We start from the raw sequence: 14,397 nt of genomic DNA, 5'->3' as shown, positions 1-14,397 counted from the left end.
TAATCCTCTCTCTATTCATTCTTTGGTTAAGATCTCTTCCCTTAAGAATAGTGGTAAAAATTATCCCTTAAGTTGTTTTTGATATTACATTTTATAGCTACATCATAATCAAATTGTAGCATATTGTGGTACATGGTGAGAGGTGTTGATCTGAATCTAACCCTTTCCAGATAGATTTCCAGGTTTTTGAGCAGTTTTTTCAACTTAGTGAGTCCTTATCACAGTAATCACTATTTTTGCATTTATCATACATTGTATGAATTTTTACTTCTGTATGCTGCATACATAATTTATTCTTTTCTATTTTTAAATCAGTATCAAATACTGTTTTTGAATCTTTTTTCAATTGCATGCAGATAGTTTTCAACATTTATCTTTTTGTATACTTTTGAGTTCCACATTTTTATTATTTTTGCCTGCTTTTTTTGAGAAATGAGGTATTTTTTGTTTTGTTTTTTATATATATTTTCATTTATTCTTATTTTGTACAAATGTTTTTATACATTACTAAAATATTCTTGTTTAAGAGTAAACATAATACCCCCTCCCCCCAATAAATATAGACCCACATGAGTGATAAAGGGGAGATAGAAAAATGAAAATAAAAAATAATAATAATAGTAGGTATGGTCAGGTGGCGCAGTGGACAGAGAACTGGCCTTGGAGCAAGGAGTACCCAAGCCCAAATCCGGCCCCAGAAACCCAACAATCACCCAGCTGTGTGATCCCATGCAAGCCACCCCAGCCCCATTTGCCCTGCAAATCCCCCCCCAAATAATAATAATAATAATGATAATAATAATAATAATAAATGTGCTTCAGTCTGTATTCCAACACCACCAGCACTGCCACAGGTGGATCACATTCTTTATAAGTCCATCATATGAGTTATGAGAAATGAGGTCTTAGAGAAACTTGTTTCAATATTTTTTCCCCCACATCTGCCATTGCTAACTGTATTTCCCTCCATCCTATTCCCCCACCCCCCATTTATTCTATTTTCTTTCACCCTGTCCCTCCTCAAAAGTGTGTTGCATCTGCCTTCCCTCTTCCACAATTTTCCCTCCCTTCCATCATCCCCCCAACTCTTACTATATCACCCCCCACCTCCCCATTCCCTTTCTTCCATTCCTTTCCTCTCCTATTTTGCTCTAGGATAAGATAGATTTCTATACTCAATTGAGTGTGCATATTATTTCCTCTATGAGCCAATACCAATGAGAATAAGGCTCACTCATTCACCCTCACCTTCTCCCTCTTCCACTCCACTGCAAAAATTTGTCTTTTTAATTTACCCCATTCTACTTATTCTTTCCCTTTCTCCCATTACATTCCTTCCTCCCCCATTAACTCCATATTTTTATTATACTTTCGAATTCAACTCCCTCCTGTACCTTGTCCATATATATTTCTTCTAATTGCCCTAATTAATGAGAAGATTCATATGTGTTATCAGTCTTATCTTCTCATGCAGGAATACAAGCAGTTCAACATCATTAAATCCCTCATAATTTGCCCTTCCTGTCAACCCTCTCTTTGCTTTGCCTGAGTCCTGTACTTGAAGATAAAGCTTTCTGTTCAGCTCTGGTTGTTTCATCAGGAGAGTTTGAAAGTCCATTTCATTGAATGCTCATCTTTTCCCTTGAAAGAGTATGTTCAATTTTGCTGGATAGTTGATTATTGGTTATAATCCAAGCTCTTTTGTCTTCTAGAATGATTGGTTCTTGTCCTTTGTTATCAAAGAAGACCAAAATGACATCACCATGTTTGAGACAAATTACAGTGTGTCCAACTGTGGCTGATCAGATCAATACAAGCTTGGAATGCTCTACCACAGGTTGGGCACAAATAGTTCATTTGAACACCTTGGATGGGTACTCTAAACTTATGAATGTCATGTTTCCTTTGAGCTGCTTCCATTCTACCTTCCTCATAGAATGCAGTCCCCTCACTGATAAGGGCATGCCATACTTGGTGGTCCTGTGCCAGTGTTTCCTATGCTACATAGTCAAGTCTAAAGGTCTTCAGGGAAACCTTCAAGTTCTCAGTTTCACTTCTTCTGACCCTGTTGTGAGCACTTGCCCTGAGTTCTACATAAAAGTTTTTTTGGTAAGCATATGTCTGGCATTATAATGTGCCCGGTCTGTCTTAAGTGCACTGTCTGTAGTAATGTTGGAATGGTAAGTAGTTAACTTGAGAAAAGACCTCAGTGTCTAGTATCTTTTCCAGAGAGCTGATCTTCAGAATCTTCCTAAGACAATTTACTGTATTTCCCCATGTATAAGATGCACTCTTTTTTGAAAAATCTGGGGTCTAAAAACTGGGAGTGTCTTTTACAGGGGTTATAAGTTTTTATTTTACTTGCATTTCCGGGTTTTTCCATGCTTGTTGTCTTTATGCTCATTGTTTTGCATTTGTTGTGGGTATATTATATTATATTACATTTTGTCAAGTTCTGCCCAGAAATGGCTCAGGAAAGATTTTCATCTAGTTCAGAATTCAAGTTCAAAGTGATCCAGCTTGCAAAAATGAATAGAAATTGTGCTGCTGATGTCTTCTGGGGACAATTTGACAAACCGATTATAGGAAAAATTTGTACCTGGGTGAAAAGATCCTGGGATAATATCAAGATTGAGATCGTTATCAAGTCATTTAAGAAGTGTGGCATTTCAAATGCCATAGATGGAACTGAGGACAAGACAATATATGAAGAAAGTGATTTGTCATCAAACATAGATGAGGACGAGCTAATGAATGAGAGCTTTAATAGTGATGAGGAGTTAATTTTATGATGAATAAATCTGAGTTCAATAATTTTATGTAATACATTATTTTTTTCAAATTTCGGGCCCCCAAATAATAATGTGCATCTTATACATGGAGAAATATGGTAAATGAAAGTGATTCAGTTTCCTAACATGACACTAGTAGATTGTCCAGGTTTCAGAGACATACAGCAATGAGGTCAGCATAACAGCTCTATAGACCTTCAGTTTGGTGGTCAGTCTAATACCTTTTCTCTCCCACACTTTCTATCAGAGCCTCCCAAATACTGAACTAACTCTGACAATGTGTGGGTCAACCTCATTGTCAATGGGTACCTTCCTGGAAAGGACAGTCAAGGTAAGTGAACTTGTCCATTGTACTCAAAACTCCTCCATTTGCTGTAATCAATGGTTCTACATATGGATGGTGTGATATGGCTGATAGAGGTACTGGGTTTTCTTGGTGTTAATTATTAGACTAAAATTAGTACATGGAACAGAGAACTGATCCATACTTTGTTACATCTCAGATTCAAGGGCTGCACTGAGTGTACAATCATCTGCAAACAGAAGATCATGCACTAACACTCCCTCAACTTTGATCTCAGCTTGTAGCCTTTTCAAGGTGAAGAATTTACTTTCAGTGTGGTAGTTGACCTTGAGGCCATGTTCATCCTCAGTGAAGGTGTTCGATAATATGACTGAAAATATCATGCTAAAAAATATGGGAGCAAGGTCACATCCTTATTTCACTCCATTGGTGACTGGGAAATCTCGAGAACCTCGTGCACTCTCCAGACCCTGGGCATGCATGCCATCATTAAACTGATGTACAATACTGATGAACTTTTCCAGGTAATCAAATTTTGACATAATTTTCCATAAACCCTCACAACTAACAGTATTAAAGTTCTTGGTCAGATCTACAAATGTTGTATACAGACCTCTGTTCTGTTCCTGACAATTTTCCTGGACTTGTTGGGCAGCAAATACCATATTGATGTTCTTGACCTTTTCTGAAGCCACACTGGCTCTCAGGGAGGTGACCATCTTCCAGGTGGAGGATCAACCTCTTGGGGACTCTGGCAAGAATCTTAATAGCCATGTCTAAAAGATAAATACCCCTTTGGTTGACACAGAACAATCTATTCCCTTTACCTTTACAGAGAGGGACATTAGAAGCATCCTTGAATTCTTGAACCTCTTCATGCCCTATAACCTGGAAAATTTCAGTCAGTTTTTGGATAATCAATGGACCCCCTCACCTTGTAATCTCAACTGGAATAGAATCAGCACCAGGTGCTTTTCCACTTGAAAGAAGCCTAATGGTATTCACAAGCTCTTTTTCAGTTGGAACTTGTTTCACTTAGGGCTGCTATCTAGATACCATATCTGCTGAGTTCTCTTGCAGCAAGAGTTGTTCATCTTTCAGATCTATTAGATCTTGTGTTGTCTATGAGGATGCACATGTTTCATGCACTGGTGGTGATTGGAATCTTATTTGAAGAAATTTTTGTAAATTTTTTTTTGTGTCTCAACCACACTATGGGATCCCCACCTGCCATAGTAATCAGGCAGTGTTGGGGGAGCAGACAATTTTTAAGATAGCTTTTCTACTCCCTTCCTTGCATCAAGTTGAGCAGTGTTATCTTTAAAAGGGCTGCTGAATTTGTAAGTTTCTTGGGGATCCTTGACATCACTGGCACTGACAAGTGTTTCCCACTCTGATTCCAAGCCCTATGGTCCCTTAATGTAGGAGCTACTAAATCTTGTGTTTTCCTGACTATGGCTCCATGATATTTGAATTACTTTCTTTATGGTTGCTTACAATATTTTTCTCCTTGACTTGAGAATTCTGAAATTTGGCTATAATATTCTTGACAATTTTCATTTTGGGACCTCTTTCAGGAGGTGACTGGTGATTCAATTTGTGTTTTAGCCTCTGCTTCTAGGTTATCAGTGCAGTTTTCCTGGATAATTTCTTAGAAAAATGATGTTGAGGGGGCAGCTAGGTGGCCCAGTAGATACAACACCTGCCCTGGAGTCAGGAGTACCTGAGTTCAAATCCGGCCTCAGACACTTAATAATTGCAAAGCTGTGTGACCTCGGGAAAGTCACTTAACCCCATTGCCTTAAAAAAAAATTTAAAAATAAAAAAATTTTTAAAAATGATGTTGAGGCTTTTTTGGTCATGACTTTCAGGCAGTATAATAATTTTTAAATTATCTCTCCTGGATCTGTTTTCCAGGTCAATTTTTTCTAATGAGATATTTCACATTTTCTTCTAGTTTTTCCAGTCTTTTGGTTTTGATTTACAGCATATATACACACACATATATGTGTGTATATACATATACTTATATATAGTTTTTGTAGTATATTATAATTTCTATAATAATTTTATAGTAATTCTACTACTTTCATTTTATGGATAATTATATTCATATTTATGATTGTTAATTCTTTATTTTCCTCTATCATGTCATTGCCTTACCCCTTTGCCCACATATTTATGAAGAATGTGATGAAAATGTAAGGTGAGCTGATCAATACAATGACAAATGAGAATTCCAAAGGAATCATGATGCAAAAATACTGTCTACCTCCAGGGAGAAAACTGATGAACTGTGAGTACAAATTGAAATATAATTTTTTTTTTTAGGTTTTTGGCAAGGCAAATGGGGTTAAGTGGCTTGCCCAAGGCCACACAGCTAGGTAATTATTAAGTGTCTGAGACTAGATTTGAACCCAGGTACTCCTGACTCCAGGGCTGGTGCTTTATCCACTACGCCACCTAGCCGCCCCCTAAATATAATTTTTAACATTATTTTTTCTTGCCTTTTTTTTCTCAACATGGCTAATATGAAAATATTTTAAATGATTTCACATGTATAATTGATATATTTCTTGCCTTTTCTTTCTTTTTTTTTTAGGTTTGTTTTTTTGCAAGGCAAACGGAGTTAAGTGACTTGCCCAAGGCCACACAGCTACGTCATTATTAAGTGTCTGAGACCGGATTTGAACCCAGGTACTCCTGACTCCAGGGCTGGTGCTTTATCCACTATACCACCTAGCCACCCCAATTTCTTGCCTTTTCAATGGGTAGAGGAGAAGGTAGATCGAGGATGGAATTTAAACTCAAAATTTAGAATAAAAATAATACATTCAGAAATTTTTTTACTGATTTATCTTAATTGAAGTGATCAGCTTTTTTTTTTTTGTAAGGCAAATGGGGTTAAGCAGCTTGCCCAAGGCCACACAGCTAGGTAATTATTAAGTGTCTGAGACTGGATTTGAACCCAGGTCCTCCTGACTCCAGGGCCGGTGCTTTATGCACTGCGCCACCTAGCCACCCCCAAATGATCAGCTTTTAATCCCCTGCCCTTCCTCTCTTCTCTTTACCCAGATCTCAGTCATTTACTTCCTTTCTTTCAATTCCCTGTTTAATAATCCACCATCAGTTTTTTTTCTTTATCGCCTTCCCAATTCTTCCTTTCTTCTTAGACTCCTTTTTTCCTATTGAATTTAATATACAATTTCTACATAATCTTTTTTTTAACATAAACCTTTCTGAGAACGTGTGTAGGTGTAGAACTCTCTCTCTCTGGCCTGATTCGGATAACCTTGACATGACGCCCCCTCTCCACTCTTTGTTCTGGGCTTATCCAGCTTCCCCCCTCACAGCCCATCGCCCACAGCCCTTCATCGGAAGGGGTGGCGCCCGCTGCCCAGCTCGGCCTCCTTATCCGACATCTGCCGTGGCCGGATCATGTCTCAGCCTTACAGATTACGGCCGGCCGCTTCCTCGTGGCGCACGAGCGGCACAAGCGTGCTGCCTGCTCCAGCATGCAGTGCGAAGCGGCTCCGGGCGCGCTTCCGGCCCGCCCCTGGCACGTGGGCCGGCGGGGACTCTCACTTCCGTGTTTGCCGGCCCAACTCTACGAGGCTTAGGGAGCCGTCTTCTCGCGATAGCCTGCCCCGTCGGTGTCTCGCGCGGCGCAGGCGCGCAGGCCTTTAAGTCAGGGTTTGCTAGGTTTGGGGGCGGGGCGCGGGAAAGGCTCCGGTTCTTCCGGCCGCTAGCCGTGGGGCCAGAATGCAAGTTGTTAAAGAGGACGAGGGGGCTCTTCTTCACGTACCAGGCTCCTGCTGTAGAATTTCCTTCTGATACCCGTTTCCCCACTTCGGGATTAAAGTCTCTTTGCACCCCAAGTTTAGCTCCTAGCCTGGTTTAAATTCGCGTCGACCTATAGGAAGGAGGCATTCGGGGAAGCTTTGCGCCTGCGCGCCGGGTGCGCGGCCTGGGCGGGACGCTGGGCGGAATCTGCGCAGGAGGAATCTGCGCAGGCGGGGGTGGGTGGGCGGAGCCTCGGTAACCTGGGAGACTGGGCCGGAAGCCGAGGGACAGCAACAAGCTATGGTGGGACCGTGCCTCTGGGGAGCTGGCAGGGTTTGATTAAGGAAGCCGAACGGCCGCGGAAACATCGAGGCAAGTGGCGGGATCCCCGGGCTGCAGCGGCTCGGGAAGCCGAGGGCGCGGGTGCCGCTTCCCCTCATTCCTCCCTCTTCTCCTGGAGCTGCGGGAGGATTGGGTGACCACCCCTTCCCCGCCTGCCCCCCGGGGGGGGGGGCACCGCGCGTGCGCAGTCCCACCGATGGGGCGGGGGAGGGGTGCAGCCTGGGGGGGGAACCATCTGTTCTTCCTCTCCCCCTGGGGAAGGTGTTGAGGCCCTTTTTACCTGTCCTTGTGAGTTAGGAGGTTAGCGTTGGCAGCTGCACGCCCACCCCAGAACCGCCGCGGGAATCCAGCGGAGACCAGAAGCACTGATTAATGGCCTGCTGTGTGCCAGGCGGGCAAATACAGAAGAAAAGCCGATGATCCCAATTCTTAAGGGATCTACCAACTATATCCATATATATATATATATATATATATATATATATATATATATATATGCACACCTACTAACTACATACATACCCACCTTTATATGATCTGTCTATAGATAAATCTGCACAAACATATGCACATGCATCTATGTATCTATCAGTCCACCCATGAGATCCAACATGCAGGTAGCTGTGCAAGCAAGATTTTATATTGATATATATTAGTATATATATACACACATATATACATACACATATATCACAATCTAATTGTGAGAGACCACATATAAATAATTACAAGCAAGATAGACACATATATTTACATATGTAGATCACAGCCTAATCATGGGAGACGTGCAAATTACTGCAGATATAAACCTATATCACAGTAATTGTGGGAAACAACATGCAAATAAGAGGTATATTTACACATATGCATATGTAACTGCATATATCATAGTCTGGTAGATGACATGTAAATAACTACAATCAAGATATATATACACATGCATATATCACAGTCTGGTAGACAACATGCAAATAACTACAATCAAGATATATATATACACACACATGCATATATCACAGTCTCATTATGGGAGACAACATACAAATAACTATAAGTATACACAGGATAAATTGAAGGTAATTAGCAGAGGGAAGGCACTTGGACTAAGGGGATCTTGGGAAAGCTTCAGTGGTGGAATTTTTAGCTGGGACTTGAAGGAAGCCAGGAGGTACAGGTGAGGAGCAGGGGACAAGCAGTGAAAATGTTCAGAGTGGAGATGGGGTACCTTGTGCAAGTAGTAGTAAGAAGGCCAGTGTCACAGGATTGCATATTATGAGAGGTCATGTAAGCTGCAGCTTATGAAGTCCTCTGAATAACAGGAATAACATTATTTTGATTCTGAAGGAGATACGGAGCCACTGGAGTTTATTTAATGAAGAAGGATTTTGGTCAGATCTTTGGTTGAGAACTACAATTTAGGTAGTTGATAAGGAAGATTTGAGGATGGGAGACTAATCAATAAGCTCTTGTAATGCCAGGTGTGAGGTAATGAGGGTCTGCACTAAAATGGTGGCAGTATCAGAATAGAGAAGAGGGCATAAAGGAGAGGCATCGTAAAGATGCAATTGTTATGACTTAGCTACTATCAGATTTAGAGGATGAGGAGTTGAATATGACATCTTACTTTACTTGAGTGTGCTCAACAGAAGAGATGTTCACGTCCTTTCTAGGGATCCTGTGTGGAGGGTACCTTGGAGATTATCTTCCACCTCCTCTTCATTTTTGTAATTGAGGCCTATCTAGGCAAAATGATTAGCACAGGAACAGAATTCAAACTCTAAACGCTCTGGAAGTTCTGATTGAGGAATGAGGCTATCTCAGTTTCCACATCTATAAAATGAGAGCATTGGATTAAATCAGTTCTTAACCATTTTGTGTGTGTCCTGGACCCCTTTGTTAGTCTTCAGAAGCCTATAATAGCTTGTTTCTCAGAATAAGTTTTTTAAATATGTAGAATTATGAAGCAAATCAATTCTATCCAAATCCAGTTATCAAAATACATTTTTATTTTCATTTACTTATTTATTTATAATTTTTTTTTTTAGATCTTTCAAGGCAATGGTGTTAAGTGGTTTGCCCAAGGCCCACACGGCTAGGTAGTTATTGTCAGAGGTCAAATTTGAACCCAGGCACTCTTGACTCCAAGGCCAGTGCTCTAGTCACTGTACCACCTAGTCGCCCCCTTTTATTTATTTTTTTTTAAGAAAGATTTTATTTATTTTGAGTTTTACAATTTTTTTTCCTCTATTCTTGCTTCCCTCCCAGCACCCCCCCCCCCACTGCCTTCTAAGGCAGTCTGTTAGTCTTTACATTATTTCCATGGTATACATTGATCTAAGTTGAATGTAATGAGAGAGAAATCATATCCTTAAGGAAGAAAAATAAAGTATAAGAGCAAAATTGCATAATAAGATAAGTTTTTTTTCCCCCTAAATTGATGATAATAGTCTTTGTTTAAACTCCACTATTTTTTCTCTGGATACAGATGGTATTCTCCATCACAGATACCCCCAAATTGTGCCTGATTGTTGCACTTTTGGATTGAGCAAGTCCATCAAGACTGATCATCACCCCCATGTTGCTGTTTTTCTGGTTCTGCTCATCTTGCTCAGCATCAGTTCATGCAAATCCTTCCAGGCTTCCCTGAATTCCCGTCCCTCCTGGTTTCTAATAGAACAATAGTGTTCCATGACATACATATACCAGTTTGAATGACTTAATTTCCAATTCTTTGCCACCACAAATAGGGCTGCTATGAATATTTTTGTACAAGTGATGTTTTTACCCTTTTTCATCATCTCTTCAGGGTATTAGACCCAGTAGTGGTATTGCTGGATCAAAGGGTTTGCACGTCAAAATACATTTTTTAAAAGTTGCGGCAGCCAGGTGACACAATGGATAGAGCACTGGCACTGGAATCAGGAGGACCTGAGTTCAACTCCAGCCTCAGACTCTTGACCCTGGACAAATCACTTAACTCTGGCTCACAAAAGAAAAAGTTCATGGATCCCAGATGAAGAACCTTTGGTGACTTCTGAAGTCTTTTACTCAACTAGTTCATAGTCTAATGAGTAATGAGCTTGCAAACAACCCAAACATTATATATAGGATTAATTAAGGATAGTCAGTTGAGGAAAAGCACTAATATTAAGGGGGACAAGAAAAGACTTCCTAAAGAAGGAAGCAGTTTAGCTGCAACTTAACAAGAAACAGATGAGGAAGGGAAAGGATGCAGACTTGAAGGACGGACAATGAAAACACCAAAAGTGTGGAGCTTAAATATCATGTATGAGGAACAGCAAAGAAGTTAATGTTGGATTACAGTGTACATGGGGGTGGGTGGAAGTGTTATGGTTATTGTTGTTTGTCTTTCATTCTTGAAGAGGACCATGATATGCTAATTAGATTTAAGTGAGTCAGGGCTATGCAAAGTTAGTTGCTTCATTTTCTCTTCTGGAGCCATCTGGGTCCAGTGGTCATCTATGGATCAGTACAACTGGAGGTGGAGTGGGAGCGTATAAGAAGACTAGAAAGATAGGAGGGGCACAAGTAATGAGGAGTTTTGAATATTGACAGAATTTCCTATTTGAAATGGTGAAACCTGAAGTTTATTGAATAATGAGGTATATAATGTCAGACTTGTACTTAGATCCCTTCTAGCTATAAATCTATGATTTTAGGTGACCTTTTCAGCTCAAAATCTATGATCCTTTCAGTATACCTTTCTGACTTATAAATTATTATTCTGTTTTGGGATATAGAGATGTACTCTGGGGCTATTGAGATTTGTATGACTTCTTGCTGTTGAACTATATTTCACTAAAACAGTTTTAGTGTCTGAACACTGTTTTTAATATACTCATAATTATTCTGGCAGAGTGATGCAACTAATATCAGCATCAGTATTCATATTGTCTTTTAGGTATATTTTCCTCTTTCAATTTAAGATCCTTTGAATTATAAAGTAAAAGAATTCTATGTAGAGCCTGTTTAGATGTATGGAAATGGTCTCTTATTTGGAGAATTTCATAGCCATGATTTTGTCCATTTAGAGGGCTTTCACAGGTTTTTGGAAAGTGTGTGTGTGTGTGTGTGTGTGTGTGTGTGTGTGTGTGTGTGTGTGAGAGAGAGAGAGAGAGAGAGAGAGAGAGAGAGAGAGAGAGAGAGAATGAGAATGAATTGAATGATCAGGAGAGCAAAGAGCAGAGTCTGGTGGAATTAAACTGGTGAATTTTAAAGTTTTTATTTTTTCCCAGTTACATGATAATTCTCAGTAAGATTTTGAGTTGCACATTTTTTTCCTTCTTCTCTTTCCCTCCACCCTCCACTTGACAGTAAGTAGGCTGATATATGTTATCTAAGTACAACTGTGTTTAAACATAGTTCCATTTTAGTCATGCTGTGAAAAAATCAGAACAAAAGAAAGAACCATGAGAAGGGAAAAAAAACCATAAAACTAATTTTTAAAAGTGTGCTTTGGTCTGCATTCAGACTTGATAGTTCTTTCTCTGAATGTGGATAGCATTTTTCACAAGTCTTTTAGAATTGTCTTTGTGTACTGCTGAGAAGAGCTAAGTCCATCTTAGTTGATCATCACACGATATTGCTTGCTAATGTGTATAATATTCTGGTTCTCGCTTCACTTAGCATCAGTTCATATAAGTCTTTCCAGGCTTTTCTGAAGTCTGCCCACTCATGATTTCTTATGGAACAATTAAACTGGTGAATTTTTGAGTATATTTTGGAGTGGATTTGCATAGAAATGTAAACTCATAACGGTAAGGGATATTGAAAAAATTATTTTTCCACTCACACTGTTGTTTTTTTAGTTCTTTTGGCTTTTGTAGGAAAGGTTGTCTAAAGACTCCTTCAACTTCTATTTAATTCGTAACCTCTTGCAATGTGGCTTCTGACCAATATGCCCATCCTCTCTGGCTTCCCTACATACTAACTCTATGTAAAGTGCTCTTTCCAAAGTTACAACTGCTAAACTTATTACCTATTCTCAATTCTACTGTTTTTGACATTGACTTCTCCTATTCCTTTTTTCCCTCTACATACTAACCTAATTTAGTATTTCATCTCTTGTCTGAACTACAGTTAAAATAACCTTCTAATTGATTCCTGTGCTTTGAGGCTCTCATCTCTTCCATCATCTGTAGAGATGAAGGCCCAAAGACTCCCAGTGCATAGGTTGTAGATCTGAGAGGTACATTGACTCTAGTCCAGCCCCTAATTTTACAGATGAGGGAACTGAGGCCCAGAAAGTTTAAGTGATTTGCTCAATATCACAAAGGATATGTGTCAGTTGCCTCTTGAAAAAACAGAAATTTTCTAATGACATTTCTTGTGATCTCCAATATGGCTCCTCTCTTTCTAGCCCCATCTCACATGACTTCCATGATGGGTTCTATGCTCCAGCTTTTTCATGACCTTGAACTTCATCTTTTACCCTGAACTGTACTTCTTCCTCATCTCTGCTTCTAAGTACTTGTGGCTTTTCTTCAGGATTTGTCTAGGTGCTACATCTTACACGGAACTTTATGAAATCTCCCATGAATGAACAGACAGGTTTGAGTCACAATTCAGCTGCTGCCAGCATGACCTTGAGCACATCACTTTACCCTTATTGGTCTTGGTTTCTTCAACAATAACAGAAATATTTGTTAATCACCTACTATGGGTGAAGAAATGAGGATTTTTCTTCTTTTTTGGTCTGAGCCTGTGAATTGAGCTAGAATCTCAGGATTACAACTTCCTTCAGTAAATTCAAGTCAGCAACTCAACAATCATAATAGGCATTTATTAAGCACAAGACAATGTTGGTACTGCTGCTGCAGTTGCTATAGACTTCACTCTATCCACTGTACCACCAAGGTAGAGGGTGGTGGTGGTGGTGGTGGGTGTGTGTTTTTAAAGCATTATGTGCAATGAATTTGTAGTGCAGAAACCAATCAAAAGGAGGTAATTAATATGGGATACAAGAGCGTAGATATGATCCTTTAGGTTTATAAATTTTTTGAGATCAAGAAGCATGATTCTTGGATTTTTATATGGAATCTTTATTATTAGGATGATAAGTGTATATTAATGGTCAATCAATAATAGTTTTTAACATCACAATCATTAAGCATTGTGTAGCATATCATGCCAGTATTGGTATTCTTCTTCTTCTCTGTATACTCTGAAATTTAATTACTTTTTGTTTAAAGTAAAGACATGTGGAGTCTTTTGGGTTGAACGTAAAGAAATCAGATTAAACACAAATTACAAGGTCTAAGCACTTTTGTGTATTTGCATATTTGATGGCAAATTTTCTGGCTTCTAAATATATATTTTTAGGTTATACTTGCTATATTTTTTTTTTAATTTTAATTTTTTAGTTTTTGCAAGGCACTGGGGTTAAGTAGCTTGCTCAAGTCCACACAGCTAGGTAATTATAAGTATCTGAGGTCAGATTTGAACTCTGGTACTTCTGACTCCAAGGCTGGTGCTCTATCCACTGTGCCACCTAGCTGCCCCTTGCTATATTTATTTTAAAGAAATTAGCAATATAATTGACTAAAAAATTCCATTTTAAAAAATAAATTAATCAGTCATTGTTCCATCTCATTCAGGCCCTTCCTCATTTTATAAGTGAGGAAACAGACCTAGAGAAGCAGAGAATCTTCTTAAGATCACACAGGGAGTAAGAAGTTGAACTCGAACCTAGGTTCTCTAATGCCTTGCCCATTAATTTCTTTAAGATATCATATTAGAAGAGATTGTCAATGGAAACAAAGTGTGACATAGTGGAAAGAACCTTGTCTTGGAGTGAATTAAGGAAGAAAAAACTCTTTTAGCAGTTTTGCCCAAATGTGAACTATTATTTTTAGAATGTCTTAGTTTTTCTTCTAATTTTCATTGAAAGAAACTTCATTTTACAGATATGCTTGAAAAACAGCATTTATTTTATCTGAGAAAACAAAAAACATTTTGTATTTTTAAGACTAACCTTATCTTTTTTAAAAAAATTAATAAATTTATTTATTAAATTTTCCAAGTACATGTAGTAATAGTTTTCAACAGTCATTCTTTTATGTTTTTCAGTTCCACAATTTTTTCCCCTCCTTCCCTTCCTTCCCTCCCCTCTCCCCTTGACAGAGAGAGTAATCTAATATAGGTTATACATGTATA

General features: G+C 39.0%; 1 protein-coding gene across 3 annotated transcripts in view; it reads left to right on the top strand.

Moving 5' to 3' along the window:
• Positions 1 to 7,133: 7,133 nt before the first annotated feature.
• The window catches only part of SPICE1 (spindle and centriole associated protein 1), a 53,664-nt gene continuing 46,400 nt past the window's right edge, over positions 7,134 to 14,397 (top strand). For all 3 annotated transcript variants that reach the window (XM_074214529.1, XM_074214528.1, XM_074214527.1), the window contains exon 1: positions 7,134 to 7,251. The gene's annotated coding sequence lies outside the window, so the exon portion shown is untranslated. The remainder of the gene's footprint in view (positions 7,252 to 14,397) is intronic.

Source organism: Macrotis lagotis, chromosome 1, assembly GCF_037893015.1.
Source record: "Macrotis lagotis isolate mMagLag1 chromosome 1, bilby.v1.9.chrom.fasta, whole genome shotgun sequence".
In the NCBI taxonomy this organism is placed as follows: Eukaryota; Metazoa; Chordata; class Mammalia; order Peramelemorphia; family Peramelidae; genus Macrotis; species Macrotis lagotis.
Note: the sequence above shows the minus strand (reverse complement) of the source record. Positions and strands in the feature narration are given on the sequence as shown.